This window comes from Neophocaena asiaeorientalis, unplaced genomic scaffold, assembly GCF_003031525.2.
Source record: "Neophocaena asiaeorientalis asiaeorientalis breed wild unplaced genomic scaffold, Neophocaena_asiaeorientalis_V1.1 scaffold296, whole genome shotgun sequence".
Lineage (NCBI taxonomy): Eukaryota > Metazoa > Chordata > Mammalia > Artiodactyla > Phocoenidae > Neophocaena > Neophocaena asiaeorientalis.
Window position 1 is genome coordinate 3,396,465 of NW_020175084.1, and position 15,784 is coordinate 3,412,248.

The 15,784-nt window shown below is 37.1% G+C and overlaps 1 protein-coding gene across 8 annotated transcripts in view; it reads left to right on the forward strand.

Moving 5' to 3' along the window:
* Nucleotides 1-7,739: 7,739 nt before the first annotated feature.
* WDFY3 (WD repeat and FYVE domain containing 3) overlaps nucleotides 7,740-15,784 on the forward strand; it is a 232,523-nt gene continuing 224,478 nt past the window's right edge. For 6 of the 8 annotated variants that reach the window (XR_003005819.1, XR_003005820.1, XR_003005821.1 and 3 more), the window contains exon 1: nucleotides 7,740-7,828. The gene's annotated coding sequence lies outside the window, so the exon portion shown is untranslated. Of the gene's footprint in view, nucleotides 7,829-14,519; nucleotides 14,606-15,784 lie in introns of those variants that run through there. The other 2 variants (XM_024764206.1, XM_024764207.1) reach the window with 2 other exon arrangements.

Genomic DNA, 15,784 nt, shown 5'->3' on the forward strand with positions numbered 1-15,784 from the left:
GATTTTCTGTCTATATAGACAGTCATGTTGCCTGGAATAACGACAGTCTTATTTCTTCCATAGTAATGTATGCCTTTTATTTCTTTTTTATACCATATAGCACTGGCTAGTTCTTCCAGTATAATGTTAAAGACAGAAAACATTCAGTCTTTTGCCATTATGTATGATGTTAGCTGTATTTGTTTTATTTATTTATTTATTTTTATTTTTGGCTGTGTTGGGTCTTTGCTGCACGTGGCTTTCTCTAGTTGTGGTGAGTGGGGGCTACGCTTTGTGGCGGGGCATGGGCTCCTCATTGCAGTGGCTTCTCTTGTGGTGGAGCACAGGCTCTAGGTGCGTGGGCTTCAGTAGTTGGAGCGAGTGGGTTCAGTAGTTGTGACATGCAGGCCCTAGAGTGTAGGCTCAGTAGTTGTGTCGCACGGGCTTAGTTGCTCTGTGGCATGTGGGATCTTCCCGGACCAGGGCTCGAACCTGTGTCCCCTGTATTGGCAGGCAGATTCTTAACCAGTGTGCCACCGGAAGTCCCTGTATTTGTTTTAAAGATGCCATTTATCAGCTTAAGTTCCGTTGTATTCCTTGTTTACTAAGAGTTTTTTAAATCATGAATGAATGTTGAATTTTGTCAAATGCTATTTTTGCATCTATTGAAATCATCGTATGGGCTTTTCTTTATTCTGTTGATATGGTGAATTATATTGATTAATTTTTGAATGTTGAACCAGCCTTATATTTCCAGGGTAAACTTCAGTTGGTCATGATGTAATATCCCTTTTATATATTGCTAATATTCTGTTAAAATTTTTTGCATCTGTGTTCAGAAAGGATATTGGATTTCTGGTCTTCTTTTCTCTTAATGTTTCTGTCTGGTTTTGGTATTAAGGTGTTGCTAGTCTTATAAATTAATTTGGGAAGAGCTTCCTCCAGTCTCGATTGAGCTGGTTAGTGTAAACACACATATTAGCTTGCTATCTTTTGTGAAAAAATGGCAGGGGTGGGGAGTGGTAAAACGCACTCATATCTGCTTAACTTTACAAAAAGAAGGGGCAGTAGAGAACAAAGATTTATGGGAGGGAATGACACTTCTTAAGGCTATATACCTTTTTATATAGTTTTGACTTTTCAAAGCATATTATCTTCCATATTGAAAATAAAGATGGGAATGGGGAAAGTCCTAAACCACCAGAACAAATGAACCTGATTGTACTATAAATTAGTACTATACTTACATTGAAGGGGAAGAAAGAGTGACTCTAAGTAATTTTTTAACATAATATTTGACTGTTTACCCTCATCCTGGGTAGCGGTAAGAGAGAGGGATTGCAAACAAATCCTGAACTGTTTCCTCTAGAGTTTATTTTTTGTAGTGATATGGACAAAGCAACTCTGGGTCATTTTTAGGTGTATTATGGATTGAGTAAATGTTTTCAGGTTGTTGAAGCTAGGACCTGAGGAAGGAGGGACATACAAATATGCATTGGGAGAAGGGAAAAATGAATCCTATGGGGATGGATTGGAATTGAAGGTATCAGCTTAAATTTATTATTTTTGAAACCAGTATGTATGCGCATATGCACATGCATATGTATGTATGAACATATATGTATATTTATATGCATATGTGTATATGCATGCATGTATTTCCTAGTAGTTCTGTCCAAGAAAAAGGCAAAGAGCAGTGGGCACACCTAACCCCCCAATCTCGATCTCTAATAGTATTCCCAACACAAAGGAACTGGAGTTCCTCAGAGGAATGGCTGATTGCAAGGGTATATACCAGGTGAATCTGTACCTTTTTTTTTAATGCTAGAAAATAAAATGTTTTTGAAAAATATGGGAGCATGTCACAAGCCTGTTGGAGGTCCTACTGGTCTAGTCATCAGATTAGTAATGAATTATGAACCATTAAAAATAGGAATCCATTACCCATAATGATAATAAACTAGTAAATAAATGGACAAATAAAGAAGAGAGCTCTCATGCTTACAGCAGAATTCTGAATTCTAGAGTTGGAAAATCATCATTTTGCAGCTCTTATTAGGCAGGGCAAGAGTCATAACAGAATCTAGGGGAGAAATATTGATGAGGAGCAGGGTATTTCCATAGAGTTAAAGTGTCTCCCCACCACCTGTGTATTATTTGCAAGGTATAAAATAGGGATTAAGCGTTGGTGAAATCCAACAACAACATGGGTACTACGTGAATCTAGATATGATGCCCTGAGGGGATATATCGTCATCTGTGTAGTATTCTGGCCAAGACTACATAAACTGAATCTGGAGGAAACAATAGACAAACCCCACATGAGGAACATTCTACTTAATAAAAAGGGGAGGAGGCTGTACTCTTAAAACAAAACAGAAAACAATGTCATAAAAGATAAAGGCTGCGGAAGTGTTTCAAATTATGGGAGGCTTAAGAAAGATAAGCCTAGGTATTGAATGAACTGCAATACCTGACCCTGGACTGGATCCTATACTGGGTGGGGAGAAAAATACTATAAAATGATTATCATTGGATTAATTGAAATTTCAGTTGGAGTACTGATCCTAAATACAAATATTGTAGCAATGTTCAAATTACTGACAATAACTGTACTGCGGTTATGAAAGAGAATATCTCTAAGGAAATACACATTGAAGCAAAGGCTCAGAGAACCATGATATACATAATTTATCCTCAGTTGCTTTAGGGAAAAAAAAGACAGCTCAAGTGTGTCTGTGTGAAGGGAAAGAAAGTTTATGAGCACAAATGACAAAATAAAGAAGGTAACGTTAACAATTGGTGACTTTGAGTATAAGGGTGATTCTTGTATTCTTATATTTGCAACTTTTCTGTAAGTTTGAAACTATTTCCAAACAAAATAGTTAAAACACTTAAAAGTATCTGTCCTTTATTTTTAGACTTTCTTTATTTATAAAGAGCTCAGTTATTTATCTGGAACAAGTTTGGAATGAACATTTTAATAATATTTTCCTATGTGTGTTGCGGCTCTGCAAACTAACCATTGTTGAATATGATAACAGATGGGAAATAAATGTCACCCTGTGGACAGCCAGAGACTAAAACCTAATCTGGCAGGGGGTTGGGGGGGCGGGGAACCATTTATTATAGTGGTTACTTAAAGTTTATGGAAGTATTGGCTACAACATCTACTGAAGTCTTTGAGTTATTGTTGTTATCACTTAACTATTGAAGAAATATTAGAATGATTCTTTTACATCAATAATCTAGCTATTGTCTCCTGATTATTTATTTTCTTTTGTAAACTCAGAAAGATTGTCATGTTTAGCCCTAAGAGTGTAACTATTCATTTCTTCATTCAAAAAATGTTTATTGAATGCCTACTATGTGCTGGACCCCTTCCTAAGCATTGAAGATGTAGCACGAAACAAAACAAAGCTCTTGCCCTTGTGGATTTTATGTGTTTGGGGGAGGAAATACACAAACAGGAGTAGAAGTGAAATAAATGAATATTAGTAACATTGGAGATAAATAAATCAGGGAAGTGTGTTAGGGATGCTTGGAGCAGAATAGTTACAGTTTAAAATAGACCGAGTAGGAAAGAGTTAACTCAGACATTTGAGCAAAGATCTGAAGATAGCAAGGGAGTGAGGCAGGTGGAGATAATCATCTCAGAATAGCTTTGAGGCAGAGAGGACAGTAAGTGTAAAGGCTCTGAGGCAGGAGTATGCCTAGCCTGTATAAGGAATAGCAAGGAGGTCAGTAGGAAATGAGGTCAGAGCTAATGGGGGCTAAATTATGTAGGTTCTATTTTGCCGTTTTAAAGATTTTGGCGTTTATGAGATGAGAAGCCATTGGGAGATTTTGGGCACAGATGTTACATTGTATGATTTATGTAAGATTATCAGGATCACTGTGGCTGCTTTGATGAAAAAGGGCTGAAATAGGGCAAGGTTAGAAGTTGGGAGGCCAGTTACTAAACTATGGAAAAAAATCCTAGTGAGAGATGATAGTTACTACTACAGTTTCTACGTAGATGATGAGAAGTAGTGACGATTCTGGATATATTTTGTATATAGAGCCAGTAGTATTTGCTGATGGGTTAGAAAGAAGAGTCGGAACTTGAACTCAGCGATCATGGAGAAAAGGAGAAATAAGCAAAGGGAGCTGAGGAGTGGCCAGTGAGATAGGATGAAACCAGGAGAAACTAGGAGTCTTTGTTCTGGAAGCCAGGTAAAGAAAGTATATCAGGGCTTGATGAGTCATGCCGATTGCTGCAGATAGGGCAAGAAAGATGAGATCTGACTGGCTTTTGGATTTTACAATATATATGTAAGTAACTGGTGACTTTGGAGTTTCAGTGCTGTGTTCGGGATCAAAAGTCTAATTGGAGTATATTCAGTTTGAACTGAAGAATACTTGAAGACAGTAAGGACAACTCTTTTCTGACTTCTCACTGAAGAGGGAATCAAAGAAATTGGCCATAATCTAGAGGGGTGTGTGGGGTCAAAAGCTTTGCTGCTGATGTTGTTTATTTTCTAATGATTGGAAATACACACACACACACACACACACACACACACACCACTGGTTCTGCTTTTATTGGGAAGGCAAAATTAAGAAATTGATGACAAAGGAAAGAGAAGTGGGACTTACTAGAGCGATTTCCTTGAATAGTAGGGACATAACATCTAGTATTAAAGTGAAAGAGTTAGACTTTGATGTGGTTTCAGAAAGTTTAAGCACAGTAGAAGGGTACAGATTCAGGTAAGTGGGTGAGTGTGGTTCTGGAAGTTCTTTTCTGATTGCGTACATAGGAGTCAACGCCATCATTGTAGAGTGATCTCGGATTTTATGTGGCTTCCAATTTTTTTTTTCTGTGTGATGCTGTTCATCAGGTGATCTGCCAAGAGTCCTGAGAAGCCATAGGAGGACTATAGCCCTGCTTGTTAACTTTTGTTTTTCAGATATTTAGCTTTTTGTTACTCTCTCCAGTTTACTTAACACTTGGGAAGAGATTCCTAAAACCCTTTTGGGGATATCTGGAAAAAAATTTTTTTCTCATTGATCTTCAAAGAGTATGATTCAAAGGTCCTTAGAATTTACCAGCACAATTTTCATGTTAGGTATAAGAAAACCAACTTAAAGACATAGTTAGGCCAAGGAGGTACAGCTAATTGTCTAGCCAAGCCTGGAATGCAGGTCTCTGTTGTTCTTGTTTATATAATTTAGTTTTGAAATTCAGTTTTTATACCTATGTACATATACATTCATACTCAACGTTTTGACAATAAAGCTAACTTATTCTAAATTGGAGCAAACCAAAGCATGAAATAAAAACACTTAAAATGTCAGGGTCAAAATGTAAGTCTGTCTAAAATGTGATTTAAATTTTGATTTGTATAAAATGGATACCTGAAATTATATTGCATATTGTAATTAGAATGCACTGAAATCATATCAAAGCATTTGCCCTTGGCTAAACTTATACTAAAAGATTACAAAAGAGGATCAGTAATACACCATTTAAAATTTCTGGTACTTTAAGACATCTGTAGATTGTAATAAAATACAAAAATGGGTTGAGAAAAGCATTGGTATTCTAGCTTGCTGTTTCCAGTTCTGTCTGGCTTTCTGCTCTTTCTGCTTCTTTATCTCAATACTTGGCTATACCTGGTAATTCAAAATGGATAAAACCAAATAATCAGCATCCAAAATACATATATAATTTCTATGAAATAATAAGTAAAGGGCAAAAAACTAAGGAGGAAGTGGCTAATAGAAATAAAGAGGCATTTCATAAAAGAGGAAACATGAGTTAGCCAGTAAACCTGAAGAAATGCTCAGTATCATTAATCAACAGAAAAATGCAAATTAAGACTACAGTTAGATGGTTTTACACCCCCAAATTAAGAAGTTGGCATTACTGAATGTTGGAGAGCATGTAGATCAATATGAACTACCTGGTGCTGATGAGATTGTACATTGCTAAACACACTTTGGGAAAAAGAAAAATTGGCGACCTCACAAAAAAATTGAAAACACATATATTCCTCAACTCCTAGGCAAGTACTTAAGAGAAACGTTGGCACATGTGGAACAGATGTGTATGAGAACTTTCATAACAGTAATGTTCATAATAGCAAAACGAAACAAAACCTTGGGAGAAAATAAGGTGCTATCATAAAGAGAATGAATAATTCAGTCATGGTGTATTTACACAATGTAGAATTATTCTGCCCTGAAATGAATGAACTACAACTATATGCAACATTTAGTTGCATATGTATCATGAATACATCTTGAAAACATAATATTGAATGAAAAACAATGAAAGTGTTGTTGAAGGATATGTACACATGTGATATGCTTTCTAAAAATCAGAGGAATGATAAACACAAAACATAGGATAGCAATTACAGAGGACTGAAGAGATGAGAGAGGTGGCGTATAGGACAGGGAAGAGCAAATCAGTAAAACATTACCAGCAACTTATATTTAGGTTCTCGTGTTGGGTGACAACCAACATGTTTTACGTAAGTTGGTAGTTAATATATTAAAAAAACAGTGCAGGTATATTCTGATGTTACGATTTAGGAGACATGTCATCACTTCTGCCTACTTTCTCACTGCCAGTTGAATCCCAAACATCACTCAGAATTTCACTAGAGGGATCTTGTTTTAAAATCTTATATCTCATTAAGCATGTGTCTGCCATCTGACAAGCCACTCAATAACAACTTGGATGAATAACTGAATGAATGATTTGGGAAAATAGTTTAGAATTTTTCTTAGAAACCACCTAAGAGGTAGATTTCTTTTTAAAATAAATTTATTTATTTATCGTTTTGGCTGCATTTGATCTTCGTTGCTGTGCATGGGCTTTCTTTAGTTGTGGCGAGCTAAGACTACTCTTTGTTGCAGCACGCAGGCTTTTCATTGCAGTGGCTTCTCTTGTTGCAGAGCACGGGCTCTAGGTGCATGGGCTTCAGTAGTTGTGGCACGTGGACTCAGTTGTTGTGGCTTGTGGACTCTAGAGCACAGCCTCTGTAGCTGTGGCGCACAGCCTTAGTTGCTCTGTGGCATGTGGGATCTTCCCGGACCAGGGCTCGAACCTGTGTCCCCTGCATTGACAGGTGGATTCTTAACCACTGCACCACCAGGGAAGTCCCAGAGGTAGATTTTTTTTACGGGATCCTCCCAGACCGGGGCACGAACCCGCATCTCCTGCATCGGCAGGCGGACTCCCAGCCACTGCGCCACCAGGGAAGCCCTATTTTTTATTTTAACTTAGAACATATCAATTCAGCTCTATACCACATTTATCTTCAACTACTCCTAGAGAAATAACATGATTTTTTTTTCTTTTTTGCTCATATTTGGTTCTCCAAAAAGAAACATTGTGATCTATGATGTACAGATGAATACTGGACTAGAGTGGGAAGAATTAGGTTCTGAACCTGGCTCTGCCACTAAATAACTGTGTTGTCGTTGATTCTTTGCATAACTTTTCCTGGTCTCGGCTTCCTCACCAGTAAAATAAAAAAGCTGAACCAGATGGTCTGTAGAGATCAGTTTTGAATGACTCTATATTCTCCTTTGAAGTTTGAATAGCAGATTTTATCTATCTTAAATAAAGTGTTGTCTTGTGTTCCAGTATGAAGCCATTGGCAAGAAATAAGGAGGTAAAGAGAGAATTAGTAGGAAATGAACAGCTCATAAAAAACATTCTGAAAATAAACTGGGCTTTCTTTTTTTTTTCTTTCATCACAGGTATAATACTTCTCCTCGTCTGCTTCAGGAAGAAAGTGCCTGCCACTACTATTGTATCTACGCAGGTTCATGCCAGCCCAGAACATAGAATCAGGTCAGTTTTAGGATTGTTTTGTCTGTTGAACAAGAAGCCAGGAACAGAATCATGATAATCTTTGCTGCCTCGTTGCATTGTAACTGAACTGTGACTCGGAAAGGCTGGGTTTTAATCCTTCTTTACCACTGATGGCTGGGTAAACTAGACAAACCTCCTTTCCTGGATGGCTTTTAGTTTTTTGCACCAAAAAAAAAAAAAAAAAAGATATATTGGAATATATTTCAGTTTCAATTTTGGCTTTAAAGCATCATACTTTTATTGTAGACACCTACATAGAATAAAATCATGTTATTAAAGTTTTTCCTTTTTTTCCTGGAAAAATCTAGTTGTAAACACAGGCTTTGGAACTCTATTGTATTATAGTAACTTTGAGTGACTAGTTTGAATAATGAACTATGTTGTGAGGCACTTGAGAGTACTATGGCTACTTAGTTGCCTGAGTTTTAGTGTTTTACTTTGCTCTATTGTTACTGAAAAGTTTCTTTTTCTTTTTTTTTTTTTTTTTTTTTTGCGGTACGTGGGCCTCTCACTGTTGTGGCCTCTCCCGTTGCGGAGCACAGGCTCCGGACGTGCAGGCTCAGCGGACCATGGCTCATGGGCCTAGCCGCTCCGCGGCATGTGGGATCTTCCCAGACCGGGGCACGAACCCATGTCCCCTGCATCGGCAGGCAGACTCTCAACCACTGCGCCACCAGGGAAGCCCCGAAAAGTTTATTTATTTTTAAACAACAGAAATTTATTTTCTCAACAATTCTAGAGGCTGGAAGTCCAAGATCAGGGTGTCAGTGTGGTTGGATTCTGGTGCAAGCTCTCTTCTGACCTGTAGATGGTCACCGTCTAGCTTTGTCCTCACAAGGCAAAGAAAAGGAGAAAGAGAGGGAGATCTCCCTTTACCTCTTCTTATCATATCAGTTTAGGGCCCCACTCCTATGACCTCATTTAACCTTAATAGCCTGCTAAAGACCCTATCTCCAGATACAGTCATGTTGAGGGTTAAGGCTTCAACATATGAATTTTGGGGGAACACAATTCTGTCCATAGTAGCCACCTAGTAGTAAGATTGCTGGGTTGTATGAAATCTGCACTTTCAACTTTTCTAGATATTTCCAAATTGATCTCTAAAGTGGTTGTAATAATTTACACACCCCTAGCAAGTATATAGATGATGGGATTTTTTTAACTAGAAGAACTAAAAAATCCCAAATGGAAGATAGAGGGTATATAGTCTTTTCAAATTGCAACTTCTTTTTCCTATTCCACCAATGTCTGGAAAGTCTTCCAAATAGCTGTTTAAACCTTGGCTTCTGTTAATCAGTTCTTTTGTTTGTAGCCATGGTACTACATGGAGTGCTCTGTTCTCCTCTTTTTTTTTTTTGAATTACTAGTCATTCGATAATGTTCTTGAGCTGTAGAGAGGGTATATTTTTGACCATGTTAGTTCTTTATTGATTGCATGTGACTCAGTTCAAATTAGCTTAAGCAGAAAGGGGAAGTTATCAGCCTTTTGGGCACACCAAAGGATCCAGGGCAGAAATGCAGCTGGGCTGTGCAAGGAGAACCCAGGAATCAAATGTAGTCAGGTCTCTCTCAAGCTCTCAGCAGCATGCCTCTCCTGTGCATGTCTCACTCTCTTTGGCTTTCTCCATGTTTCCATTCTTTGTTATGGGAAGCGTGGTCGCCACCACTGCCCATGATTTATATCTTGTAATTCAGACTCCCAGAGAAAGGCTTACTCTTAAGTACCTAATCCCAGATATTCCAGAAAAAAACTCTGATTCCCTGGACAAGTTTGCAGTGGCTGTCTTGCCATCTTTGTTTCAAGGCCTGTTCTCTGAAAAGGAACTGACTTACTCCTAGTAAAATGCAGATGACCAATAATACAGTATTACTCCTTCCAGGTATATTTGTTAAGCTAAAGGTGTTTTTCTAAATGTTAAGCTAAAGCTGTTTTTCCAAACTGTGTGGAAGTGAAATCTTGTGTTCTAGTATATAAAAATGATTAACCCAGATGCAAGAAAAGTATTAGGAATTGAAAGGTAGTGTTTTAGGTTTCAGGGAGTGGAAGAAAATGAGTAACTATGTAGGTAGAGGAGGAGGGCAGGTAGATAGTCAAATATATACTTCTAAGGTAGCAGTGTTACAAAGATTGAATATAGCAAGTAAAAAAAAGCCTTCCTATTTGCCTTTTTCGAGAAAAGATTTGAAGGTAGAAGAAAGGACCATTAGGCTTAGTCCCACCTCAACTACTAACTATGATTTTGGATAAATCACTTATTCTCTGTGTAGCTCGGTTTACTAAATCCTGGCTCCTTATCAGCTGTGTCCTTAACTCCTGGACACCAGTTTCTTCATCTTAAAAATGGAATTGATGATAGTGGTGCCTCAGAGGGTTCTTGTGAGGAATTAATATATGTTAAGTGTTCAAAATAATTCCTGGCGCATCAGCAGCAGCAGCGTCAATTTTTGAAATAAGTCAATTACATTATATGATCGCAGGAGTCCCAGCTAACTTAAAAAAAAAAATCTGTGGTCTAAGATTTTCTGATACAACCTTATGTCTTTTTTCAGAATAAAGATTTAGAAGCTTTGGCCATCTACTTGAGTCCTGCATTGAGGCTAATTTTGGTATTGCCAATAAAAGTCATTTTGAATTCAGTGTATGTATTAGTTCTTTTTGCTACATGTATTAATTTGTTAAGGTTGTCACAACAAATTACCACAAACTGAATGGCTTAAACAGCAGAAATTTATTGTCTCACAGTCTGGAGGCTAGAAGTCTGAAATCAAAGTGTCAGCAGGATTGGTTGCTTCTGAGATCTATGAGGGGAGGATCTGTTCCAGGCCTCTTTCCTTGACCTATATTGATGGCCACCTTTTCTCCATAGCTCTTCACATTGTCTTCCCTTTATGTGTGTCTGTCTCTTTGTTCAAATTTCTCCTTTTTATAAGGATACCAGTCATATTGGATTAGGGCCCACCCTAATGAGCTCAGTTTAACTTGATTACCCCTGTAAAGGTCATGTCTCCAAATAAGGTCACATTCTGAGGTGCTGGGGGTTAGGACTTAAACATATGAATTTTGAGCAGGACACAGTTCAAGCCATAGCACTACATCACAGATTACCCCAAAAGTTAGTGACTTAAAACAACAAACATTATCTCACAGTTCTTGTGGTCAAGAATCTGGGTGCCATTTGCTGGGTCCTCTGGCTCAGGGTCTCTTGCAAAGCTACATTTGACACGTCCACCAGGGCTGATCTCATCTGAAAATCCTAGAGGAGGATCTGCCTGCAGTTCACTCACATGCTTGCCGGCAGTACTTAGTTCCTCACTGGTTGTCGGGCCGAAGGCCCCAGTTCCTCATGTTGGCTGTTTGCCAGCAACCTCCTAGTCCTTGCCGTGTGAGCCTTTGGTTTTTGTAGTGTAGTCTTGGAAGTGGCAACCCATCACTTTTTCCCTATTCCATTCACTAGGAGTGAGTCATTAGGTCCAGTCCACACTTAAGGAGAGGTCCAGTACACACTTACACAGGGATGTGTATCCCAGGAGGGGAGGTTATTGGAAGCCATTTTGAAGCTCCCTATGTAGACTATAAGAATGAAGAAAGAAGAAAATGTGCTAAGTGGAAAAATATATAAATTATTTAATATTCAGGAAGCTTTAGTCTTAAACTCTAAGCAGAAGTTTATCACTTTTGTGCCATATAGCTTTGTAATCAGAAAGTACCCCCTCACCCTTAAAAAAGGAAAAATCTAACTCTTATCATTTCCTTTTTTTTAAAGCAAAGAGGAGTTAATTTTGTTCCATTTCATCAAATTTGTTATTTTTTTAATCCTATGTAGAATTCTTCAAGTGGTACCTGAATTTTTCACTTTGCTGAGTAAAACCTGGTATTTCTCATAAAATATCCAAAGGCCTACCCTCATTTCCCTAAAATAGTTAAGAGCAAGGGTCGTAGGTTATTGAGTACTTTAATTTTATCAGCTTTTCTGTGGTCACTTTCTACAACTAAGTTATAAAGTGTGAGAAGTTATCAGACATTTGTGAAGATATTTAGTATACCAAATTGGCTAAGGGAAATGCCCAATTACAGTTACTTTTACAGAATATAGTGGCACAATCATGTATACTTCATTTACCAGCTAGTAGTTCTCAATATTTATATTGATGGAAAGATAATTGGAAAGTGTTATGGATTCATTTTTGTAATCTTTGTTTTGGAAGGCGGTATAGTTGTGTTTCTGGAAGCAAGATTTGACCTAGTTGGCATTATCTGTATAAATTAATCTAACGTGTGTGTGTCTGTGTATGTGTGTGTGTGTGTGTGTGTGTGTTTAGCGCATGGAATAACAGTGTTTTAGTAAATTTAGTCTAAGAAAATCTCAAATTCATTGAGAAAAGATTGTCTTAACTCCTTTAGGGTAGATTGAGCATGTACTTCTAAAGCATCTGATTACATGACTGAATTTTATAAGGAGTTTTAAAATTATAATTATTTGTGAATTACTATAAATATAGATCATACATTTTAGTTTAGTTATTATTAGAAATGATGAGACTTATTTTTAAATCTCAGTAGGTTTGGAAGTCAAAATTCTCTCATACTGTACAGAAATTAAATGAGTATGAATTCAATAGAGTTTCTATGTGATATCCCTTTTTACTTGTTAGGGGAATGTAGTTTAATAGAAACCATACAAAATTTTTGATTTAAAGCTTCCTTTTGACACACATAGAGTGGACTGGGGAATTCATTCTTATAGTTGAACAAATGGTAATGGTTTTTCATAGAAAAAAAGCACTGTTGCATTGATATGGCAAAGAGGAAGTTTTAAACTTAAACTCTTAGTATTTTGCATTACAAGGATATTGAGCTAAGAGTTTTGTTTATAATTTACTCCCTTGTTTGAAAACTTCTGGGAATAGATTTATGACTAGATTTTGGTCTTTAGACTCTATATGAGAAAAATAGTATAGCATTTTTTGTGGTTTAGAAAACTATTACCCACAAATGAAAGTCTGTAGAATGTATTCTTTCTAGAAACATATATTAAGAGAGTTTAAAAAGTTCAAAGAAGGGAACTCAGTGCAGTATAAAAAGTACAGATGTACTTAATGTGAAGCTTAAATTACAAGATTTAAAAGGTTTTTATAATCAGAAAAAATAAGTTGAAAAGTAAAGTAGCACTACAAATTGGAGAATTGAGATTTAAAAATTTAATGCAATTTTTCTTTAAGAAATAATACTTAAAGCTTGCGACTTAAAAATATGAATCATTTTAATCATACTTTAACCCATGTTGTGAAACTTTTTTTTTTTTCTTAGACTTTTGGTTTATTGTCTAGAGCTTACCGTTTCTATGACTATATCATTGAGTTGATTTTAATCCTGAATATCACTTATTTGGCTCTTGTTTTGAGGTCAAATTATGCATCAGTCTTTATTGACAATATGTTAAAAAATTGTATAAAATATTAAAAGTAGATATAAGAGGGGATAACTGCGGTGTGCAATATGTATTAAGGTTCAGTTTCCAAACTTAGTCATACTTCCTGGTTTAGATCTTGGTGTCATTGCTTACAGGTGTTTGCCCTAGTATAAATTTCTTAATTTCTTATGTCCTCATCTGTTAGATGGGTTTATTGATATGGACGTTCATAAGGGTTAAATGAGATAATGCTTGTAAAGTGCTTAATATTGTGTCTGGCACATAGTAAGTAAAAGCTAAATTCATGTTAGCTGCCATTTCTTGTTACAAGCATCGGCCTTAAGTCATTTTTACTTATGTTTTTGAAGGATAGAATATAAGCAAAATGATGTCCTGTTAATGATAATATATAACCCTTAGTATTCAGTTGACTGATTACATATTTTATTAGCATATAGACTTTATTTTTGAAAAGTAGAATAGAGTTTACATAAAAGGTTATGAGTTTAGAGGCATCACTAAAATTATTGACGTAAAAGGGGGGAGAAAAAGGGAATGGAGGAGGTAAGTGTGCTGTTTTTGCTGTAGGTCTGAGGAGAGAGTTTGTAGTCACTAACAACAGTTTTTTAAAAAAATTGGAAACATTAGGATGTCAGCTTTTCATTTTCTTTTTAAACTTTAACTGTTAGCCACTCTGTTCCGGTTTTTGTTTTGTTTTGTTTTGTTTTGACCTGGGGAAAAAGAGTGGGAGAAGGTGTGCCTGTTTTTTTCCTAGTCTTACAAAGGATATATCCTTTGGGTCTTGTGTTCCCAGTGGTAGGAATGTCCCTTGCACCTCAGTTTTATGAAGACCTCTACTAAAAGGTATCTTTAAGTATATTAATCTGGTTGTGAGATGACTGTGGCTGCTTCGTAGCATCCTAAGAAAGCTAAACTCCTCCGTTTAGAAATAGGATCTATGCCTAAGTTGGGGGAAATAGGGAATTTAGGAGGAAGTTTCTGGCTCAGGTACATTTGCTCCTAATTTGGTCAAACATCAGCTCTATCTTCGCCTGAGGACATTTTAGTTGTGTGTGTGCTTTATATAAATGAAAACAAGACCGCTGCTCTCCTAAGAGCTTGTAAATGGAAAGTGTTATACAACATACATGATATAGAAGGAAAGGGAATGGGGGAGGGGGATTCTGAAATATAAGCTCTAAAGCTGTTTTATTATCTTCTTTGTGTGTAGTCGGGGAGGAGCTTTAAAAAGCCTAACCTGGAATCATATTTTGAAAGTAAAGATTCAGTATCTCTTGACTGAATGAAGGATTGTCGTGAATATGTCTATATGCTGAAGCAGAAGGTGAGTTAAAGAATTATTTGATTTCAAAATGTGTAGGGAAGGAAGTACAGGTCCTTTTAATTTAAGTTGATTTAATTGTTTGCTTTTTAGTTTTTTACATAATCATTTTGGGTCTTTAAGTACAGATTAGGATATTTTGGTTCTTTCCTCTTCCAGATAACTGAAATTATTTGTAATAGTCTGTTCTCTCTTCCTTCCACCTTCCTTCCCTTCCTTTCCTTGTTTCCTTCCACATAGTTTTTGACCTTTCAGTTGGTTCTTTTATATTTGGTCTTAACCACATGTTTTGTAGGAAGCTGTTTTTCTCCTTATGGTATCCCTAGCTGTTTCTTAACTGTATCATTGCCTAGTCCAAAAAACCCCATAGGAGTGAATTTTTGTAGTTACCTCTGAACCAATCAGAATTCATACTTTCTGAGGGCAGTTACTATTTGTTTTATTTTTTTAATCTTTTATAATTAAAAAAAAATCTTTTAAAGATTTTTACCTTCCTCTGACATCAGTTAGATTATCCTGTGCTTTGCTGTATCTAAGTGGGTGTTCTGGAAAAAGGGCTTCCTTTTTCGGCCAGAGTTGGTTGAAGGAAAGCTTTTTTTGTTTTTTTGCGGTACGCGAGCCTCTCACTGTTGTGACCTCTCCCGTTGCGGAGCACAGGCTCTGGACGCGCAGGCTCAGCGGCCATGGCTCACGGGCCCAGCCGCTCTGCGGCATGTGGGATCTTCCCGGACCGGGGCACGAACCCGTGTCCCCAGCATTGGCAGGTGGACTCTCAACCACTGCACCACCAGGGAGGCCCCAACTGTCATTTAATTCTTTAAGCAATATGTATGGAGAGTTAATTAAACAACTTTGTGGCATATAAAAGTTTTTACTGTACTATTGGACAGTATATTTACATGCTTAGACCTGTAGAAATCCAAGCAAAAGAGACCGTCAACTGAATTGACCTTTGGTATTACTTCTCTGTCTCTCTCTCTCTCCCCCCACCATCCCACCCCCTCCACATGCATGCACGCAAGTGCACGCACAGTTAAGATTTTTATTTAAAAATTTTATTATTATTATTATTATTTTTTTCACCGCACCACACGGCCTGTGGGATCATAGTTCCCCGACCAGGGATCGAACCCACGCCCTCTGCATCGGAAGCGCGGAGTCTTTTTTTTTTTTTTTTTCCCC